Consider the following 21,673-nt stretch of genomic DNA (forward strand, 5'->3'; position numbering starts at 1 on the left):
CAGACTGCTGAGTGGCGGTTGTTGCTACCTCCTCTTCCTGATCCAATGCCAAGAGTGGCTGCGCATCGGCAATGTCTTGTGATGGATTGGAAAATAATTCCTGTGACTCAAGCGGAGAGTATACAGTGGTGTGAAAAAGGGTTTGCCCCCTTCCTCATTTCCTGTTCCTTTGCATGTTTGTCACACTTAAGTGTTTCGGAACATCAAACCAATTTAAACAATAGTCAAGGACAACACAAGTAAACACAAAATGCAATTTGTAAATGAAGGTGTTTATTATTAAAGGTGAAAAAAAATCCAAACCATCATGGCTCTGTGTGAAAAAGTGATTGCCCCCCTTGTTAAAACATACTATAACTGTGGTTGTCCACACCTGAGTTCAATTTCTCTAGCCACACCCAGGCCTGATTATTGCCACACCTGTTCACAATCAAGGCATCACTTAAATAGGAGCTGCTTGACACAGTAAGGTCCACCAGAAGATCCTTAAAAGCTACACATCATGCCGAGACCCAAAGAAATTCAGGAACAATTGAGAAAGAAAGTAATTGAGATCTATCAGTCTGGAAAGGGTTATAAAGCCATTTCCAAAGCTTTGGGAATCCAGCGAACCACAGTGAGAGCCATTATCCACAAATGGCGAAGACATGGAACAGTGGTGAACCTTCCCAGGAGTGGCCGGCCGCCCAAAATTACCCCAAGAGCGCAGCGACGACTCATCCAAGAGGTCACAAAAGACCCCACAACAACGTCCAAGGAACTGCAGGCCTCACTTGCCTCAGTTAAGGTCAGCGCTCATGCCTCCACCATCAGGAAAAGACTGGGCAAAAATGGCCTGCATGGCAGAGTTCCAAGGAGAAAACCACTGCTGAGCAAAAAGAACATCAAAGCTCGTCTCAATTTCTCCACAACACATCTTGATGATCCCCAAGACTTTTGGGACAACATTCTGTGGACCGATGAGACAAAAGTGGAACTCTTTGGAAGGTGTGTGTCCAAGTATATCTGGCGTAGAAGGAACACTGCATTTCATAAAAAGAACATTATACCAACAGTAAAATATGGTGGTGGTAGTGTGATGGTCTGGGGCTGTTTTGCTGCTTCAGGACCTGGAAGACTTGCCGTGATAAAAGGAACTATGAATTCTGCTGTCTACCAAGAGATCCTGAAGGAGAATGTCCGACCATCTGTTCGTGTACTCAAGCTGAAACGAACTTGGGTTCTGCAGCAGGACAATGATCCTAAACACACCAGCAAGTCCACCACCGAATGGTTGAAGAAAAACAAAATGAAGACTTTGGAGTGGCCTAGCCAAAGTCCTGACCTGAATCCTATTGAGATGTTGTGGTATGACCTTAAAAAGGCCGTTCATGCTCGAAAACCCTCTAATGTAACTGAATTAGGACAATTCTGCAAAGATGAGTGGGCCAAAATTCCTCCAGGACGCTGTAAAAGCCTCATTGCACGTTATCGCAAACGCTTGGTTGCAGTTGTTGCTGCTAAGGGTGGCCCAACCAGTTATTAGGTTTAGGGGGCAATCACTTTTTCACACAGGGCCATGATGGTTTGGATTTTTTTTCACCTTTAATAATAAACATCTTCATTTACAAATTGCATTTTGTGTTTACTTGTGTTGTCCTTGACTATTGTTTAAATTGGTTTGATGTTCCGAAACACTTAAGTGTGACAAACATGCAAAGGAACAGGAAATGAGGAAGGGGGCAAACACTTTTTCACACCACTGTATATGGTGGTGTTGGTGGTAGTGTCTTCGGGGGTGCACACAGCAGAGAGTGAAGAAGAGTGTGCAGATCGAGAGGATGAGGAGGGTGCAGAAGAGTAAGGCTGAGTGAGCCACTCAACCAAGTCTGGTGCGTCCTTTGATGTAATCGAACGCACCTTCTACAATTTCCCACTTTGGCTCAAGCCTGTTGCTCCTGCCCTACCCCTACCACCCCTGCGGAAGGGCCTGCCTCTTCCTCTGCCTGTAATTTTTTTAATGACCCTGTGACAAAAGTCTCTAGAGAAGTGCAGTATGTATGTGGAAGAAGGTATACAACACCCCGCTTCAATTTGTCATTTTGGGGGGCCACTGGTCTATCACACCAGTTATAATACTTTTTTTTAATTGCGTTTGTCACTCTTTGTAGTATCGCTGCAGAACCACTCAGTAGTCACAATGCTGCATATTGCAAATGCACTATACTATGCTTTCTATATTTGCAAGTATTTTATACATGTATTACACCCCTATATACTGCACACCAAATAGTACACCTATACCAGTCCTTAAAAGGACCTTTGTGGACCTAATAGTAGCTAGATAGTAGCTAGTGCATTGCAGACTGTCCCTGCTCCAAACACCAAACTGTCCCTCCCTACACTGAGAAATGACAGCTGCAGAATCGGTCAGCACTCAGCAGCACAGCAGTGCAGTATAATATGCTTTCTATATTTGAAAGAAAGTATATTATATGTGTACAACCCTATATACTGTACACCTATACCAGTCCTTAAAAGGACCTTTGTGGACCTAGTAACTAGTGATTTGCAGACTGTCCCTCAGTCCCTACACTGATAAAAGACAGCTGCAGAATTGGTCAGCACTCAGCTCAGCAGTCAAGTATAATAGGCTTTCTATATTTTAACCACTTGCTTACTGGGCACTTAAACCCCCCTCAGTCCCAGACCAATTTTCAGCTTTCAGCGCTGATGCACTTTGAATGACAATTGCGCGGGCATACAACACTGTACCCAAATGAAATTTTTATCATTTTTTTCCCACAAATAGAGCTTTCTTTTGGTGGTATTTAGTTACAGCTCGGAGTTTTATTTTTTGCTAAACAAACAAAAAAAGATGCAAAAAAAAATAAAAAAAAATCATGTTTTAATAGTTTGTTATAAAATTTTGCAAACGGGTCATTTTTCTCCTTCATTGAAGTGCGCTGATTAGGCGGCACTGATGGCTGCATTGGTGGGCATTGATGGGCTGCATTGGTGGGCACTGATAGGCTGCATTGGTGGGCACTGATAGGCTGCACTGGTGGGCACTGATAGGCATAGTTAAGGCGGCACTAATAGGCACAGATAAGGCGGCACCGATGGGCACAGATAAGGCGGCACTGATGGGCAAAGATGGGCACAGATAAGATGGCATGGATGGGTGGCACGGATAAGTGGCATGGATGGGTGGCACGGATGGGCACTGATAGGTACCACTGATAGATGGGACTGATGGGCACTGATAGGTGGCACTGATAGGTGGCTCTGATAGGTGGCACTGCTGGGCACTGATGGGCGGCACTGCTGGGCACTGATGGGCGGCACTGCTGGGCACTGATGGGCGGCACTGCTGGGCACTGATGGGCGGCACTGGGGTGCAGCACCTTTGAGGCACATTGTGGGCATATTGTGGGCACTGTGGGTGGCACTGTTGGTGGCACTGCTGGATGGCACTGTGGGTGGCACTGTGGGTGGCACTGTGGGTGGCACTGTGGGCACTGCTGGGTGGCACTGCTGGGGGGCACTTACTTTTATTCAGGATGGCACTGCGGTGGGCAGGTGGGCACTGGCAGGGGGCAGGTGGTCAGCTGTATTGCTGGCCGTGATCGGGACTGATGTCCTGATCACGGCCGCCGGTGATCGGCTTTTTTTTTCTCTCCTCGCGCTGTCAGCGCGAGGAGGAATAATAGCCGATTACCGGCTCCGTTCTATCACATGATCAGCTGTCATTGGCTGACAGCTGATCACGTGATAAGGGGTCGGGATCGACCCCTTGCACGGATCGGTGATCAGGCGAGTCTCACGGACTCGCCGATCACAGAGCGCGCCGCGCGCGCCCCTCAGGGCGCGCGCAGGCCGCTCGTACCCGGGACCACGTCAATAGACGTAGTCCCGGAAAAGTAGATCCGCGCTAATGCCGTCATTTGGCAATAGCGCGGATCCCAAGTGGTTAAAGAAAGTATATTATACGTGTACAACCCTATATACTGTACACCTATACCAGTTCTTAAAAGGACCTTTGTGGACCTAGTAGCTAGTGATTTGCAGACTGTCCCTCGGTCCCTACACTGATAAAAGGCAGCTGCAGAATCGGTCAGCACTCAGCTCAGCAGTCAAGTATAATAGGCTTTCTATATTTGAAAGAAAGTATATTATACGTGTACAACCCTATATACTGTACACCTATACCAGTTCTTAAAAGGACTTTTGTGGACCTAATAGTAATAGCTAGTGATTAAACTGACTGTCCCTGCTCCACACAGCATCATGTCCCTACACTGATAAAAGACAGCTGCAGAATCGGTCAGCAGTGCACTCAGCAATCAGCAGCACAGCAGTCAGCAGCAGTGCACCAGAACCCTATATACTGTACACCTATACCAGTCCTTAAAAGGACTTTTGTGGACCTAATAGCTAGCGATTTGCATCACTACAGTCTGTCCCTGCTCCACACAGCAACCTCTCCCTACACTGACAAAAGACAGAATGTAAAATGGCCGCCAGATCAGGTCTATTTATAAGGTAGGGGGAATGTGCAATTGTCCATCTGCTGAAATGTCTCAATTGGCTGTCCTGTACCCCATGATGGATGTGTCATCATGGGTCAAAGTTCTTTCACAATGTAAACGCATATGTCCGCCGCGTGAACAGCGCCAGAAGTCCGCCGGTTTGGCGAATTGCGAACACACAAAATTTGCCGACCACCGGGCGAACCGCAAGGCCATCCCTAGTCCTGTGATCCGATGAGACTAAGATAAATGTATTTGGTTCAGATGGTGTCAACCGTGTGTCGGCAACCAGGTGAGGAGTACAAAGACAAGTGTGTCTTGCCTACAGTCAAGCATGGTGGTGGGAGTGTCATGGTCTGGGGCTGCATGAGTGCTGCCAGCACTGGGGAACTACAGTTCATTAAGGGAACCATGAATGTCAACATGTACTGTGACATACTGAAGCAGAGCATGAGCCCCTCCCTTCAAAGACTGGGCCACAGGGCAGTATTCCAACATAATAACGACCCCAAACACACCTCCAAGATGACCACTGCCTTGCTAAAAAAGCTGAGGGTAAAGGTGATGGACTGGCCAAGCATGTCTTCAGACCTAAACCCTATTGAGCATCTGTGGGGTATCCTCAAACGGAAGGTAGGGGCACAAGGTTTCTAACATCCACTGGCTCCATGATGTCGTCATGGAGGAGTGGAAGAGGACTCCAGTGGCAACCTGTGAGGCTCTGGTGAACTCCATGCCCAAGAGGGTTAAGGCAGTGCTGAAATAATAATGGTCGCCACAGAAAATATTGACACTTTAGGCTCAATTTGGACATTTTCACTTAGGGGTGTACTCACTTTTGTTGCCAGCGGTTTTAACATTAATGGCTGTGTGTTGAGTTATTTTGAGGGGACAGCAAATTTACCCTGTTATACAAGCTGTACACTCACTACTTTACATTGTAGCAAAGTGTGATTTCTTCAGTGTTGTCACATGAAAAGATTTTGACTAAATAATACTAAGACTAAATAATATACACTGATATGGGTTATTTTCACCAAGGAAATGGAGTAGAATACATTTTGGCCTAAATTTATGAAAAAGATTAGTTATTTGCAAAATCTTATACCAGAAACAAAAAAAAATTGTTTATTTTTTTAAATGTTTGGCCTATTTTCATTCATTTAGCAAATGATTAAAAAAAAAAAAAACATTACATACATCACTACAGGAAGGCTCTAGCTAAAAGGGACCTATCACCTGATGACACCATTCTCTCTAAACAGACATTATTCTAAAACAGGGGCATCTAGTGGTAGACTAGCTAACTGCATCTGCTTACAACAATAGTAGCCAGGCAAATAAAATTTTCAGAAAGAGGGCTCAGCAATGGAAGCCTGTGTGCCACCTTCACAAAAGTCACAAATACGGCATTCATGTTGCCCACAAAAAAAATAAATAAAAAGATTTCCTCTCACTGTCATATTTTTTCTCATTTTAATTTGATAATTTTTTAGTTGGAAGTTCATATCAAAGTTCAGAATGTAGAAAAAAAAAATTTAAGCTAACAATAAAATGTATGGAAAATCGGCTAGTGGAAGTAGAAGGGGCAGACCGGCTCAGTGTGTAGCCAAAATATGTGGCTTACACTATATTGTCAAAAGTGTTGGGACACTGCCTTTACACGAATGTAGCACCCTCTAGTTAGGTAGGTGCTAGAGTGAGGATTTTTCTGGAGAGTAGGAAAATGTAGGCAGGCCTAGCTGGTTGCTAGGCCTGTTTGTTTTCATTCTGTGCTGGGAGTAGCTCAGGGTAGTAGCTGGTGACTCACAGGCAGCATCATTGACACCTTCCTTTTATTTCTAGGGCTTGCTAGAAAGATCTAGAAAGAGAGCAGGAGAGGAGAGGTGGCGCTATCTGGGGTGTTTTAGGGAGCTCTGACCATTGTACAACCTGGATTGGCAGGGGGCAGGCGTCCTTAAAGGAGAAGTCCAGCCTGAGCTTTTTAGGCTGGGCTTCTCCTCTGGGTCACAGGAGTGCAATTCGTTTTGCATTCCTGTGACTCGTTTTCAGCGGAGAGCGGTCTGAAGTCACTCTCTGCTGACGTCACTGAAATCAGTCAAGGTAGCGCATCATCCTGACTTCCAAGTCTGGATCCGCCAGCTGCCTTGATTGATGGCAGGCTCAGAGTCTCAGCAAGCCACTAAGGCAGCCTCTTCCCACCCCTCCAATGCTCAGTGCTCCAGTGAGCGTGGAGAATAGGGATGAGCTTCGAGTTCGAGTCGAACTCATGTTCTACTCGAACATTGCCTGTTCGCCTGTTCAGCGAACAGTGAACAATTTGGGCTGTTCGCAGCAAATTCGAAAAGCCGGAACACCCTATACAAGTCTATGGGAGAAATCTAAAGTGCTCATTTTAAAGGGTAATATGCAGGTTACTGTCCTAAAAAGTGTTTGGGGACCTGGGTTCTGCCCCAGGGGACATGGATCAATGCAAAAAAAAGTTTTAAAAACGGCCGTTTTTTCAGGAGCAGTGATTTTAATAATGATTAAAGTGAAACAATAAAAGTGTAATATTCCTTTAAATTTCGTAGCTGGGGTGTATCTATAGTATGCCTGTGAAGGGGCGCATGTTTCTGGTGCTTAGAACTGTCGCTGCACAAAGTGTCATTTGTGCAGGAAAAAAAGTCTTTTAAAATCACTTGCGGCTAAATTGTCGGGTCTCCGTAATACAGAGAACACTCAATGAGTGTTCTCTGTATTAGCCGACAATTCATTCATTCATTGATTAAAAAAAAAAAAAAAAAAAAAGCGTGGGGGTTCCCCTAAATTCAATCAAAAGGCCAAGAGTGGATTAGCACCGCTGGAATTTTTTTTATTTTTTTTTTATTTTTAATAAAGGAATTTTTCAAAAGTGTGTTTGTCTTATTTAACCATTTTGACACTTTCTTTGTGAAATGGTAGGGGTACTTTTGTACCCCCTTACCTTTTCAAACAGGGGGGGGCCGGGATCTGGGGGTCCCCTTGTTAAAGGGGGCTTCCAGATTCTGATAAGCCCCCCGCCCGCAGACCCTCACAACCAACGGCCAGGGTTGTGAGGATGAGGCCCTTGTCCTTATCAACATGGGGACAAGGTGCTTTGAGGGGTCACAGACCCCCAAAGCATCCTCCCAATGTTGAGGGTATGTGGCCTGGTACGGTTCAGGAGGGAGGGGGGGGGGCGCTCTCTCGTCCCCCCCTCTTTTCCTGCGGCCTGCCAGGTTGCGTGCTCGGATAAAGGGTCTGGTATGGATATTTAGGGGGACCCCCACGTCAATTTTTTTTTAAAATTTGATGCGGGGTTCCCCTTAATATCCATATCAGACCTGAAGGGTCTGGTATGGATATTTGGGGGGACCCCCACGTCAATTTTTTTTTTTTATTTGACACGGGGTTCCCCTTAATATCCATGTCAGACCTGAAGGGCCTTTTGATTGAATTTAGGGGAACCTCCACGCTTTTTTTTTTTTTTTTTTTTAAATCAATGAATGAATGAATTGTCGGCTAATACAGAGAACACTCATTGAGTGTTCTCTGTATTACGGAGACCCGACAATTTAGCCGCAAGTGATTTTAAAAGACTTTTTTTCCTGCACAAATGACACTTTGTGCAGCGACAGTTCTAAGCACCAGAAACATGCGCCCCTTCACAGGCATACTATAGATACCCCCCAGCTACGAAATTTAAAGGAATATTACACTTTTATTGTTTCACTTTAATCATTATTAAAATCACTGCTCCTGAAAAAACGGCCGTTTTTAAAACTTTTTTTTGCATTGATCCATGTCCCCTGGGGCAGGACCCAGGTCCCCAAACACTTTTTAGGACAGTAACTTTCATATTACCCTTTAAAATGAGCACTTTAGATTGTGAACGTTCGAGTCCCATAGACTTTAATAGGGTTCTAAAGTTCACACGAAGTTTAGGTCTGTTCGCAGGTTCTGGTGCGAACCGAACAGGGGGGTGTTCGGCTCATCCCTAGTGGAGAAGCAGAGAGATGAGACACTGACTGCTTTCCTCTCGAGGAGGAGTGAGAACCGAGCCATCAGCGATGTTCTGTGGCCGGTTCTCAGTGCAGAGACGTTGGGGCACAGCTGTAGCATCGGTCTGATGCTCCATGCACCGTGGTAAGTATGAATTTACAAAAACCCATACTTCTCTTTTAAATACCTGGAGTCAGCCCGCTGGGGAGGAATTGTTGGTTGAAAAGCTGGAGTGAGAGAGTATGAAGGCTGTCGGGGCCCAGGGGGAGCTCCCAAGTCTGGGGGGTTGGTGGCCCTGGGCTGGGGCTCGGGTGTATCCAGGAGGAGTGATGAGATCCTGGGAGAGAGGCACATGAGAGAGCAAGTAGAGGACAGCCGGAGAGAACACTTCTAAGAGTCTCCAGGGAGGACGACTGGTCACAGCCAGGAGGGCTGGTGAGTGAGCACAGTTAGGAGGACTGGGGAGGCATGCCTGAGAGAACTGGGAGATTGTGGTTAAGATGGGTGCAGAACCAGAAGACAGGACTGTGGGATGGGCAGTAGAAAGAGGTCATTACAGCCAGGCTGGCAGGACCTGAAGAGAGCTATCTGGGAGTGGTAGCTGAATAGGAGGACAGCTAGCACCTGAACTTTTTCTGCACCACAGGGGCCCGAGGTCCTTGCAGTGCTAGCTAGTCTAGAGGAGCAACAGTCTGCAGCAAGTGAAATGCTGGAGGAGAAACTGTGTGCAGCAGCTGTTTATGCTGAAGAGAAAATTGAGGTGTATATAATGGAGTGTATATAGAAGTCCCAAGCAAGTTTGCACTGAATATTTATGGGCATCCCATAATTCCCAAATTCCCATCCAAGTTGAATCCCCTCAAATAAAAGAACACAAAAACAAAGCTATGGACTGGTTTATGACTGAGATATGGATGTCTGGCTTGGCAGAGTGACAGGTGAACCACTACATACAGCAACCCCTACAGAGGGCATGACTACATGCACATGAACTTTAATGACATCCCAGTTTTAGTTCGTAGGGTTCAATATTGAGTTGACCCACTCTTCGCAGCTTCAACTCTTCTGGGAAAGCTGTCCACAAGTTTAAAAGCATGTCTATGGGAATGTTTGACCATTCTTCCAGAAGCGCATTTGTGAGGTCAGGCACTGATGATGGACCAGAAGGCCTGGCTCACAGTCTCCACACTAATTCATCATAAAGGTGTTCTATCGGGTTGAGGTCAGCACTCTGTGCAGGCCAGTCAAGTTCCTCCACCCCAAACTCACTCATTAATGTCTTTATGGACCTTGCTTTGTGCACTGGAGCAAATCATTTGGTGGAGGGGGGATTATGGTGTAGGGTTGTTTTTCAGGGGTTGGGCTTGGCCCTTTAGTTCCAATGAAGGTATTTCTTAAGGTTTCAGCATACCAAAACATTTTGGACAATTTCATGCTCCCAGCTTTGTGGTAACAGTTTGCGGATGGCTCCTTCCTGTTCCTATGACTTTGCACTAGTGCACAAAGCAAGGTCCATGAAGACATGGATGAGCGAGTTTGGGGTGTAGAAACTTGAGTCCTTACCTCAACCTGATAGAACACCTTTGGGATGAATTAGAGTGGAGACTGCAAGCCAGGCCTTCTGGTCCATCATCAGTGCCTGACCTCACTAATGCGTTTCTGGAAGAATGGTCAAACATTCCCACAGACATGTTTCTACACAGCTTTCCCAGAAGAGTTGAAGCTGTTATAGCTGCAAAGGGTGGACAAACTCAATATTGAACCCTACAGACTAAGAGTGGGATGCCATTAAAGTTCATGTACATGTAAAGGCAGGCATCCCAATACTTTTGGCAATATAGTGTATGTCTTGCTCATATTGTATTTACCTCCACAAACCACACCCATTGTAATATCCCCCCTCCCCTCTCAATTGAATCTGAAAAAAATCAAATCAGCCAGGGTGCAATATTATTGATTATTTTGTATTAGTGGCAAGCACTGGGATACTTTGCGAATATGATCATATTTCAATCAATCAGTTTATGAGATTATATGCTGGATACAGAGATGTGATCGGTAACTTTAGATTGTATGTTACGGCTGTATTTTGATATGCTGCATATTGATTAAATGGGTTGTCAATCATACATTGGTTATTCCTATTGGAAGAGAACAATCAGAAAGGAAATCTGTCAATTATTGAAGGGGCCACCATTCCCCTTGTGTGGTATATTGATGGGATGGGTTGTCGACTATCAATTGATTATCCCTATTGGAAGAATATTATTTTTGTGATCAAGTGAAAAAGAAAATAATCATTTATCAGTGTATTGCCACCACTCATGACACCCCTGGGCAGGGGTCAAGTCCTGAGCAAAAAAGTGTGGGAACTCCCACCCAAGATCCACTCCCCCCACCAAAAAAAAAAAAAAAAAAATGATACGCTCATATGCTTATATATTTCACAGAAAATACAGTGCAACATTTATTGCAAAGTGCCAGTTTACAAAAACAAAATAAGTTAACTTGTCAAACTAACAGAATAATCACCACAAGAATGGAGGGGAACAGCAGAATAGAGGGGGACAGCAGAATGAAGGGGGACAGCAGAATGGAAGGGGACACGGAGGAAAACTGGAGGGGGACACAGAGGAAAACTGGAGGGGGACAGTAGCAGAATGGAAGGGGTCAGTAGCAGAACAGAGGGGGAAAGTAGCAGAACGGAGAAGGACAGCAGAACGGAGGGGGACACGGAGGAAAACTGGAGGGGGACAGCAGCAGAACGGAGGGGGAGTGGGGGACAGCAGCAGAACAGAGGGGGAGTGGGGGACAGCAGCAGAACGGAGGGGGAGTGGGGGACAGCAGCAGAACGGAGGAGGAGTGGGGGACAGCAGCAGAATGGAGAGGGATTGGGTGACAGCAGCAGAACAGAGGGAGAGTGGGGGACAGCAGCAGAACGGAGGGGGATTGGGGGACAGCAGCAGAACAGAGGGAGAATGGGGGACAGCAGCAGAACGGAGGTGGAGTGAGGGACAGCAGCAGAACGGAGGGGGAGTGGGGGACAGCAGCAGAACGGAGGGGGAGTGGGGGACACAGCAGCAGAACATAGGGGGAGTGGGGGGCACAGCAGCAGAACAGAGGGGGAGTGGGAGACACAGCAGCAGAACGGAGGGGGAGTGGGGGACAGCAGCAGGCTGGAGGTGGAGTGGGGGACACAGCAGCAGAATGGAGGGGGAGTGGGGGACAGCAGCAGAACCTAGGGGGAGTGGGGGACAGCAGCAGAAGGTGGGGGGGCATGCTCACTGTAACTAACAAAGTGTGTGTAACACACAAACCTGGAAGTTTGTCAATGACTCTGGCGGGCGGCAAACTCGCGGCGGACCTCGTGGGTGGGAGGACTCGGAGGCTCAGCTCAGGAGAGGAGAAGTAGAACTGGAGAAGTCTGGCAGCTCAGAGTTGGGCTGCACTGCTGGCAATGTGCTGCAGCGGCTGCGGGAGTAGTCGGTGGCGGCCCCGGGACTGTCTGGCACTGACTGGGCAGTGGGCACGGGCTGGATCCTTACCAGCAGTAAGTGTGGCTCTGTCTGGTGTGGTTTCTGTGACTGGCTGCTCTCTCTCAGAGACACTGCTCAGCCGTAGCCTGTAGGTGCACTGCCCACTGACTGCTGCCAGTGCCCATGTGTCAGCTGACTTCATGTGACTGGTTGCTAGACGTGGAGCGGCCCAAGCCTGGCAACCAGTTACTCAGGCATATGCAGGATGCGGCTGCTAACGGGAACGGAGTTCCTGTTGTGGAAAAAGTACAGGAACTCTGTTGAACTCTGGACTCGAGCCCTGCCAATGGGAACCGCTGGCACCGCATACAGCTGTCTACTGAGATGCATTAGAAGAGAAGGCTGTAAGCGGTAGTGCACCAGGGGTTGCATAAAGCATTGATGTATGCTCTGTGTAATCTCAGGAAAAGCAATGATCCCTCCTAGCTCTTATCTTGGAACTACACAATAATTAGTGCCTATGTTGTGAAAAATAGGATAGGGGGTTGTTTAAATAGTTTAGCAAAAGAAAACTAGGCAGGGCTGACACTGCACCATCCACAGAAATGCTGTGTGCTGTCAGCCCACAAATGGGGTTGGGGAGCTGCATGCATTTCTGGAAGCACAATAGATGTTTTTCTGTACTTGCAGGGTCTTTAACTAGTTGCTGACCGCCGGCCGTCAAATGACGGCCAGGCGGCGCACCTATTGTGGCGGGAGGCCGTCATATGACGGCCTCCCGTTTAAACAGGGAATGCGCGCGATCGAGCGCGCGCATCCCTGTTTCTTCGGTGGCGGCGTGTCACGGAGACACCGCTCGCCACCGAAGGGGATGAACAGCCATTCGTTATGGCTGTTTACCACGTGATCGGCCGTGATGAAGTCACGGCCGATCACAGATGGTCACACCCCGAACGTGCACGGCGCATGTGCGCGATCGCGAGCGCGCTGCGCGTGCACGTCGGTGGCGGCGTGTTCCCCGGGAACACTGCTCGTCACCGACGCTGGTAAACAGCCATTGGCCGGCTGTTTACCCACGTGATCGGCTGTGATCCTTTCACAGCCGATCACAAAAATGTAAACAAACTACCGTAACGGGATGTTACCGGGTTCTCCTCCTCACACACCGATCGTGTGTGAGGAGGAGATTGCGGTAACATCTCGTTACCGCATACAGTGTACACCAATCATACTGATTGCCCCCCCCCAATAAAGAGGACCTGTCACCACCCCTCATAGTACCTGTCAATCACAGTCCATCAGAGTACCTGTCCCAGTCCATCAGAGTATTTGAGTACCTGTCACAGCACATCAGAGTACCCGAGTACCTGTCACAGCCCATCAGAGTACCTGTCAGCCCATCAGAGTACCCGAGTACCTGTCACAGTTCACCTGAGTACCCGAGTACCTGTCACAGCCCATCAGAGTACCCGAGTACCTGTCACAGCCCATCAGAGTACCCGAGTACCTGTCACAGCCCATCAGAGTACCCGAGTACCTGTCACGGCACATCAGAGTACCCGAGTACCTGTCACGGCACATCAGAGTACCCGAGTACCTGTCACGGCACATCAGGGTACCCGAGTACCTGTCACGGCCCATCAGGGTACCGGAGTACCTGTCACGGCCCATCAGGGTACCCGAGTACCTGTCACAGTCCATTAGAGTACCGAGTACCTGTCACAGTCCATCAGGGTACCCGAGTACCTGTCACAGTCCATCAGGGTACCCGAGTACCTGTCACAGTCCATTAGAGTACCCGAGTACCTGTCACAGTCCATTAGAGTACCCGAGTACCTGTCACAGTCCATTAGAGTACCGAGTACCTGTCACAGTCCATTAGAGTACCGAGTACCTGTCGCAGTCCATCAGGGTACCCGAGTACCTGTCACAGCCCATCTGAGTACCCGAGTACCTGTTCCAGTCCATCTGTGTACCAGAGTACCTGTCACAGTCCATCTGAGTACCCGAGTACCTGTCACAGTCCATATGAGTACCTGTCACCGCCCTTCAGAGTACCCAAATACCAGTCACCAAACCATCAGAGTACCTGTCACCAGGCCATCAGAGTACCCGAGTACCTGTCACCAGGCCATCAGAGTACCCGAGTACCTGTCACCAGGCCATCAGAGTACCCGAGTACCTGTCACCAGGCCATCAGAGTACCCGAGTACCTGTCACCAGGCCATCAGAGTACCCGAGTATCTGTCACCAGGCCATCAGAGTACCCAAGTATCTGTCACCAGGCCATCAGAGTACCCAAGTACCTGTCACCAGGCCATCAGAGTACCCGAGTACCTGCCACCAGACCATCAGAGTACCCGAGTACCTGTTACCAGACCATCAGAGTACCCGAGTACCTGTCACCAGACCATCAGAGTACCCGAGTACCTGTCACCAGACCATCAGAGTACCAGAGTACCTGTCACCAGACCATCAGAGTATCCGAGTACCTGTCACCAGGCCATCAGAGTACCCGAGTACCTGTCACCAGGCCATCAGAGTACCCGAGTACCTATTTGCAGCCCATGTCTCATAGAATATACGTTGGGGTGTTTGCTTTCCAAAATGGGGTCATTTTGTGGGTAATTTCACTGTCCTGGTGGTCCAGGACCTTCAAAAGTGTGATAGGTAGGAATGAAATGAGATGTGTCATTTATGCTCCTAGAACGCCTGAACGTACTACTTCAATGTTAGTGCTCTCTATGTGGCCAGGCTGTGTAAAAGTCCTACACATGTGGTATTGCCATACTCGGGAGGAGTAGCAGAATGTATTTTGGGGTGTAATTTTTGCTATATACATGCTATGTGTTAGAAATATCTTATAAATTGACAATTTTGTGTAAAAAAAAAATGCGTTTTAATTTTTTTCCACATATTCCAAAAACTTCTGGAAAAAAAATAACCATTCAAAAGACTCATTATGCCTCACAGATTATACGTTGGGGTGTTTGCTTTCCAAAATGGGGTAATTTTATGGGAAATTCCATTGTCCTGGTACTCCAGGGCCTTCAAAAGTGTAATAGGTGGTTGAGAAATGAGATGCGTAATTTTTGCTCGTAGAACGTCTGAAGGTACTACATCAATGTTAGTGCTCTGTATGTGGCCAGGCTGTGTAAAAGTCCTACACATGTGGTATCGCCGTACTCGGGAAGAGTAGCAGAATGTATTTTGGGGTGTAATTTGTTGTATGCATATGCTGTGTGTGAGAAATAACCTGATAATATGACAATTTAGTAAAAAAAAATAAAACAAAATAAAAAATCTTAATTTTGCAAAGAATTGTGGGAAAAAATGACAACTTAAAAAAACTCACCATGCTACTTACTTAATACCTTGGGATGTCTACTTTGTAAAAAGGGGTCATTTGGGGGGTATTTGTACTTTCCTGACTTGTTAGTGTCTCAAGAAATGAGGTACACCTGATATACTGAAGGCCTGATCAGAAGTGATCAATTTTCAGTGATTGGCACCATAGTTTGTAGACTCTATAACTTTCACAAAGACCAAATAATATATACTAATGTGGGTTATTTTTACCAAAGATATGTAGCAGTATAAATTTTGGCCAAAATTTATGAAGAAAAATTACTAATTAGCAAAAATTTATGACAGAAACGAAGAAAAAGGCATTTTTTTCACAAAATTTACGTTTTATTTTATTTATAGCACAAAAAATAAAAAACCCACTAGTGATTAAATACCACTAAAAGAAAGCTCTATTTGTGTGGAAAAAAGGACGCAAGTTTCATATGGATACAGTGTAGGATGACTGAGTAATTGTCATTCAAACTGTGAGAGCGCTGAAAGCTGAAAATTGGTCTGGTCAGGAAGGGGGTGTAACTGCACTGTATTGAGGTGGTTAAATTGATAAAACACGGAAAAATGTGAATGTATTGCAGAGATATAGTACATTTAGTACATTTCTTTTTTTTCCCTCTAACATATACAATCAGGTCGATAAATATTGGTGACACAATTCTAATCTTTTTGGCTCTATACACCACCACAATGGATTTGAAATTAAATAAACAAGATGTGCTTTAACTGCAGGCTCCCTGCTTTAATTTGAGGGTATTTACATCCAAATCAGGTGAACGGTGTAGGAATTACAACAATTTGTATATGTGTCTCCAACTTTTTAAGGGACCAAAAGTAATGGGACAGATTAACAATCATCCATCAAACTTTCACTTTTTAATACTTGGTTGCAAATCCTTTGCAGTCAATTACAGCCTGAAGTCTGGAATGCATAGAATGCATAGACATCACCAGACGCTGGGTTTCATCCTTGGTGATGCTTTGCCAGGCCTCTACTGCAACTGACTTCAGTTCCTGCTTGTTCTTGGGGCATTTTCCCTTCAGTTTTGTATCTTCAGCAAGTGAAATGCATGCTCAATCGGATTTAGGTCAGGTTATTGACTTGGTCATTGCATAACATTCCACTTCTTTTCCTTAAAAAACTCTTTGGTTGCTTTCTCAGTATGCTTCGGGTCATTGTCCACCCGCACTGTGATGCTCCGTCCAATGAGTTCTAAAGTATTTTGCTGAATATGAAAAGATAATATTGCCCAAAACGCTTCAGAATTCATCCTGCTGCTTTTGTCGGCAATCACATCATCAATAAATACAGGAAAACCAGTTCCATTGGCAGCCATACATGCCCACTCCATGACACTACCAACACCATGCTTCACTGATGGGGTGGTATGCTTTGGATCATGAGCAGTTCCATTCCTTCTGCATACTCTTCTCTTCCCATCAGTGGCGGCCCGCCCATAGGGGGCGCCCGGGCGCCGCCCCCCCTCCCCCAGGTGTAAAAAAAAAAAAAGTTTAACAAAAAAAAAAAAACGGGCCCTTTAAGACATTTAAAAAAAAAAAATGTCATTTGACATAGTGTACTGTGGCGCCGGTCACAGTGCACTATGAGAAGCGCCACGTCGATGCAATCACAAGATTGCATCCATGGCGCTTCATTTGCGGGTTAAAAACCCGCCTTGCGGCGCACTGCAAAACGCCGACTGGCTTCCGCCCGTAAAATCACTGTGATTCTACGGGCGGGAGCATTGTCATTCTTAAGCCCCATACACACGGTCGGACTTGTACAAACTTTTCCGTGGACTTTTGTACAAAGTGTGTTGTCCACAAGTTTGTATTGCATACACACGGTCGGACTTTTTGACAACAAACACGAACGTAATGACGTCACAACGTACTGACGCCACTTCAAAAGAGGACGTTCAATGACTCCAGCGCCACCTTTGGTCAACTTCTGTATTGTAGTCTGATCGTTTGCAATGGTTCTGAGCATGCGTGTTTGTACCTTGTACAAAAGTCCGATGCTTTTGCATACACACGGTCGGACTTTGCTCCATCGGACTTCTGTTGTCAAAAAGTTTGTCCGTTCGCAGAGCCAACAAAAGTCCGATGAAAACAGAAAAAGTTTGTCCGATGGAGCGTACACACAGTCGGATGTTGCTCCAAAACAGCTAATTTGCATGTTTGTTGTCAAAAAGTCCGACCGTGTGTACGGGCCTTTAGACAGGCACGTCACTTCCGGCTTTCGGCTGCTTTACGAAACCCGGAAGTGACGTCGGCATCTCCGTTCCTCAGCCCGAGCGGAGCTGCAAGACAGGCAGGAGGTGAGTCAAGTCACCGCATAAAGACCTTAGTTTCTACTTTGTTAAATGTTCATGCATTTAGCTGAATGAATGGAAAAAAAGCTTTCACACTTCAGCCAGAAAGGTTTCCCCAGGCCAGGCGACTTTTGCCGTGGCCAATCAGAGAATGAGCTCTGAAAGGGAAACTCCTCGCCAAATTTCTGAAAAAAAATTGGCGTGGGTTCCCCCTCCGAGAGCATACCAGGCCCTTAGGTCTGGTATGGATTCCAAGGGGAACCCCCTACGCCGAAAAAACGGCGTGGGGGTCCCCCCCAGATCCACCCCAGACCCTTATCCGAGCACGCTACCCAGCCGGCCAGGAAGGGGGGTGGGGACGAGCGGGCGCCCCCCCCCTCCTGAGCCGTACCAGGCCGCGTGCCCTCAACATGGGGGGTGCCTTGGGGGAGGGGGGGCGTGCGGCCCCCCCACCCCAAAGCACCTTGTCCCCATGTCGATGAGGACAAGGGCCTCTTCCCGACAACCCTGGCCGTTGGTTGTCGGGGTCTGCGGGCGGGGGGCTTATCGGAATCCGGGAGCCCCCTTTAATAAGGGGGCCCCCGGATACCGGCCCCCCACCCTATGTGAATGAGTATGGGGTACAATGTACCCCTACCCATTCACCTGTGAAAAAAAGTAAAAAAAAAAAAAACACAACACAGGGTTAAAATATTTTATTGCACAGCTCCGGGGGTCTTCCGTCTTCGGGGGTCTTCTCGCCGGACTCCTCCGCTATCTTCTTGTAGCTCTTTTGCTAGCGGAGGAGTCCGGCTTTCTTCCTCCCCGCCGGCCTCTTCTTCCGACTTCGGGGGTCTTGTCCCCCTCTTCGGTTCTTCTGCCGGGCCACCGCGCCTTCTTATAGCTCTTTTACAGGCGGTGACCCGGTCTTCTGTCGCCGCTGCCGCCGCCTTCCGTTCTTCTTCTTCTTCTTCTTGTTCTTCTTCTTCTTCTTCTTCTCCTCCAGGAGATGTTGACTCGACGAGCTCTCCGGCCGCAATGCCAGAGCCGCGCTGTGCTGCCACTTATATAGTGACAATGGGCGGTGTCACATGGGTTGATGTCACATGGGTTGGTCACATGGGTTGATGTCACATGGCGACAGTCCATGTGACATCAACCCATGTGACATCAACCCATGTGACACCGCCCCATTGTCCCTATATAAGTGGCAGCACAGCGCGGCTCTGGCATTGCGGCCAGAGAGCTCGTCGAGTCAACATCTCCTGGAGGAGAAGAAGAAGAAGAAGAACGGAAGGCGGCGGCGGCGGCGACAGAAGACCGGGCCACCGCCTGTAAAAGAGCTATAAGAAGGCGCGGTGGCCCGGCAGAAGAACCGAAGAGGGGGACAAGACCCCCGAAGTCGGAAGAAGAGGCCGGCGGGGAGGAAGAAAGCCGGACTCCTCCGCTAGCAAAAGAGCTACAAGAAGATAGCGGAGGAGTCCGGCGAGAAGACCCCCGAAGACGGAAGACCCCCGGAGCTGTGCAATAAAATATTTTAACCCTGTGTTGTGGTTTTTTTTGTACTTTTTTTCACAGGTGAATGGGTAGGGGTACATTGTATCCCATACTCATTCACATAGGGTGGGGGGCCGGTATCCGGGGGCCCCCTTATTAAAGGGGGCTCCCGGATTCCGATAAGCCCCCCGCCCGCAGACCCCGACAACCAACGGCCAGGGTTGTCGGGAAGAGGCCCTTGTCCTCATCGACATGGGGACAAGGTGCTTTGGGGTGGGGGGGCCGCACGCCCCCCCTCCCCCAAGGCACCCCCCCCATGTTGAGGGCACGCGGCCTGGTACGGCTCAGGAGGGGGGGGGCGCCCGCTCGTCCCCACCCCCTTTCCTGGCCGGCCGGGTAGCGTGCTCAGATAAGGGTCTGGTGTGGATCTGGGGGGGACCCCCACGCCGTTTTTTCGGCATAGGGGGTTCCCCTTGGAATCCATACCAGACCTAAGGGCCTGGTATGCTCTCGGAGGGGGAACCCACGCCAATTTTTTTTTCAGAAATTTGGCGTGGAGTTCCCCTTTTAGGGGTGACCTGAAGTCGGATCGCAGTCGCCCCTGTGAGAATCGAGCCTTATGGTGTGTGTCCAAGGTCATGGGTGGAAATTAATCGCTTTAGAAAACTGGTATCTCATGATCTGCTTGTCTAGAACATTTTTTGCACAGAGGTTGAAGAATCTTTTGTATACCACATTGAAATTTAAGATAATAAAATACTATAGACACCTTTTTTCCACTGAAGAAAGTTTTTACTGTTTTAAAAAAAATGTCTTCAGTCAGGACTCCTGGCCTCCCTTCTTGCCACTGCTCCTAATCACACGAAATATACATTTTAACCTTTGCTAGTCCTTACTAATACTGCTAGTGGCCTAGTCACCCATGTCACCTAAAGCTCTCCTGCTACATGCATCCCATTTAGGAGTACTCAAGAACTTGCCTTATATTCTCCTGACCTGAGTGCTGTTCCTGCTTTGCAGCATGACATGGGAAATCCCATACACAGGGGGAGCAGTCTAGCTGTATTGGGTCCCTCCAGCTCTAAATCCCCTAATAGTTCCCTCTGAGGCTGGGTTGTCACCGCTGCGGCAGCGAGAACCGGATGTGATTCGCACCGCACTGCAGTGCAAATCACATGCGATCTCTGTGCGATGCGAGTTCAGCCATACAGATAGTATGGCTGAATTTGCATCGCACCCGCCGCAAACTCGCACGGGACCCTTTTTTTGCTCCGCAGCAGAATCGGATCGCATGGGTGTTCAGACCATGCGATCCGATTCCTGTCCGAGTTTGCAGATTGCACTGCGATATGCGAACTGATCTGGGGGTGTCATTAACATTTCACTGACACTCCCAGCAGTCCGCATAGGGCAGTGTGAACTGCCGGTGGGAGGCATGCGATGCGGGAAAACGCTGCGGATTCGCGGCGTTCCCGCATCGCTCCAGTGTGAACCCAGCCTCAATGCAGTATTCTTATTCAGCAAAGTGCAAAAAGTAATGGTGTGCTGATGCTCTGTTGCTTGTTGTTACTCACAGTTAATTTGCTGGCAAAGACATTTTATAAACCTTTTTTGTATTTTAGTGTAAATGTGAGATCTGGGGACTTTTTGACCCAGATCTCATATTTGAGAGGACCTGTCATGCTTTTTTCTATTACAAGGAATGTTTACATTCCTTGTAATAGGAATAAAAGTGACACCATTTATTTTTTAAAACTGTGAAAAAAATGTTTTTTAAAGCACCTAGTCCCGACGATCTCGCGTGCATAAACGAACGCATACGTGAGTACTGCGCCCGGCCGCCCGCATATGAAAACGGCGGTCAAACCACACATGTGAGGTATCGCCGCGATCGTTAGACTGAGCTCAATAATTCTAGCCCTAGACTTCCTCTATAACTTAAAAGATGCAACCTGTAGAATTTTTTAAACGTTGCCTATGGAGATTTTTGAGGGTAAAAGTTTGACGCCATTCCATGAGCGGGCGCAATTTAGAAGCGTGACATGTTGGGTATCAATTTACTCGGCGTAACATTATCTTTCGGAATATATCTAAAAATTGGGGTAACTTTACTGTTATCTTATTTTTTTATTTAAAAAAATTATTTTTTTTCATAATAAAGTGCGCTTGTAAGACCGTTGTGCAAATACAGTATGACAGTAAGTATTGCAATGACCGCAATTTTATTCTCTAGGGTGTTAGAAAAAAAAAAGGGAAAAAGGGGCAGCTGCCCTGGGCCCTGGCATTGTTGTATGTCCCCAAGCAGCTGACTCATACTTGCAAACTATCCCAGTTTAAATTCCCTTGTCCCTTGAGGTTTTAGTCCTGTGCTATGTCCCAATATCTCAGTGTGAAGTTCTGTTACTAAAGCTGCCCAGCCCTATTGTTGTGTACAGATAACTCACCTGCAGAGTGCAGATCCTGTGTTTACATGTAAATACAGGCATTCATATGTAAATAGCGGCGGACTGGTGGCATTGATATGTAAATAATA

General features: G+C 47.5%; 1 protein-coding gene across 2 annotated transcripts in view; it reads right to left on the bottom strand.

The window, feature by feature from the left end:
* USH1G (USH1 protein network component sans) overlaps positions 1-21,673 on the bottom strand; it is a 305,716-nt gene that overhangs the window by 245,864 nt on the left and 38,179 nt on the right. The window lies entirely within an intron of this gene.

This window comes from Lithobates pipiens, unplaced genomic scaffold (assembly GCF_037356315.1).
Source record: "Lithobates pipiens isolate NorthernLeopardFrog02 unplaced genomic scaffold, aLitPip1_a1.2 Scaffold_28, whole genome shotgun sequence".
NCBI classification, from domain to species: domain Eukaryota; kingdom Metazoa; phylum Chordata; class Amphibia; order Anura; family Ranidae; genus Lithobates; species Lithobates pipiens.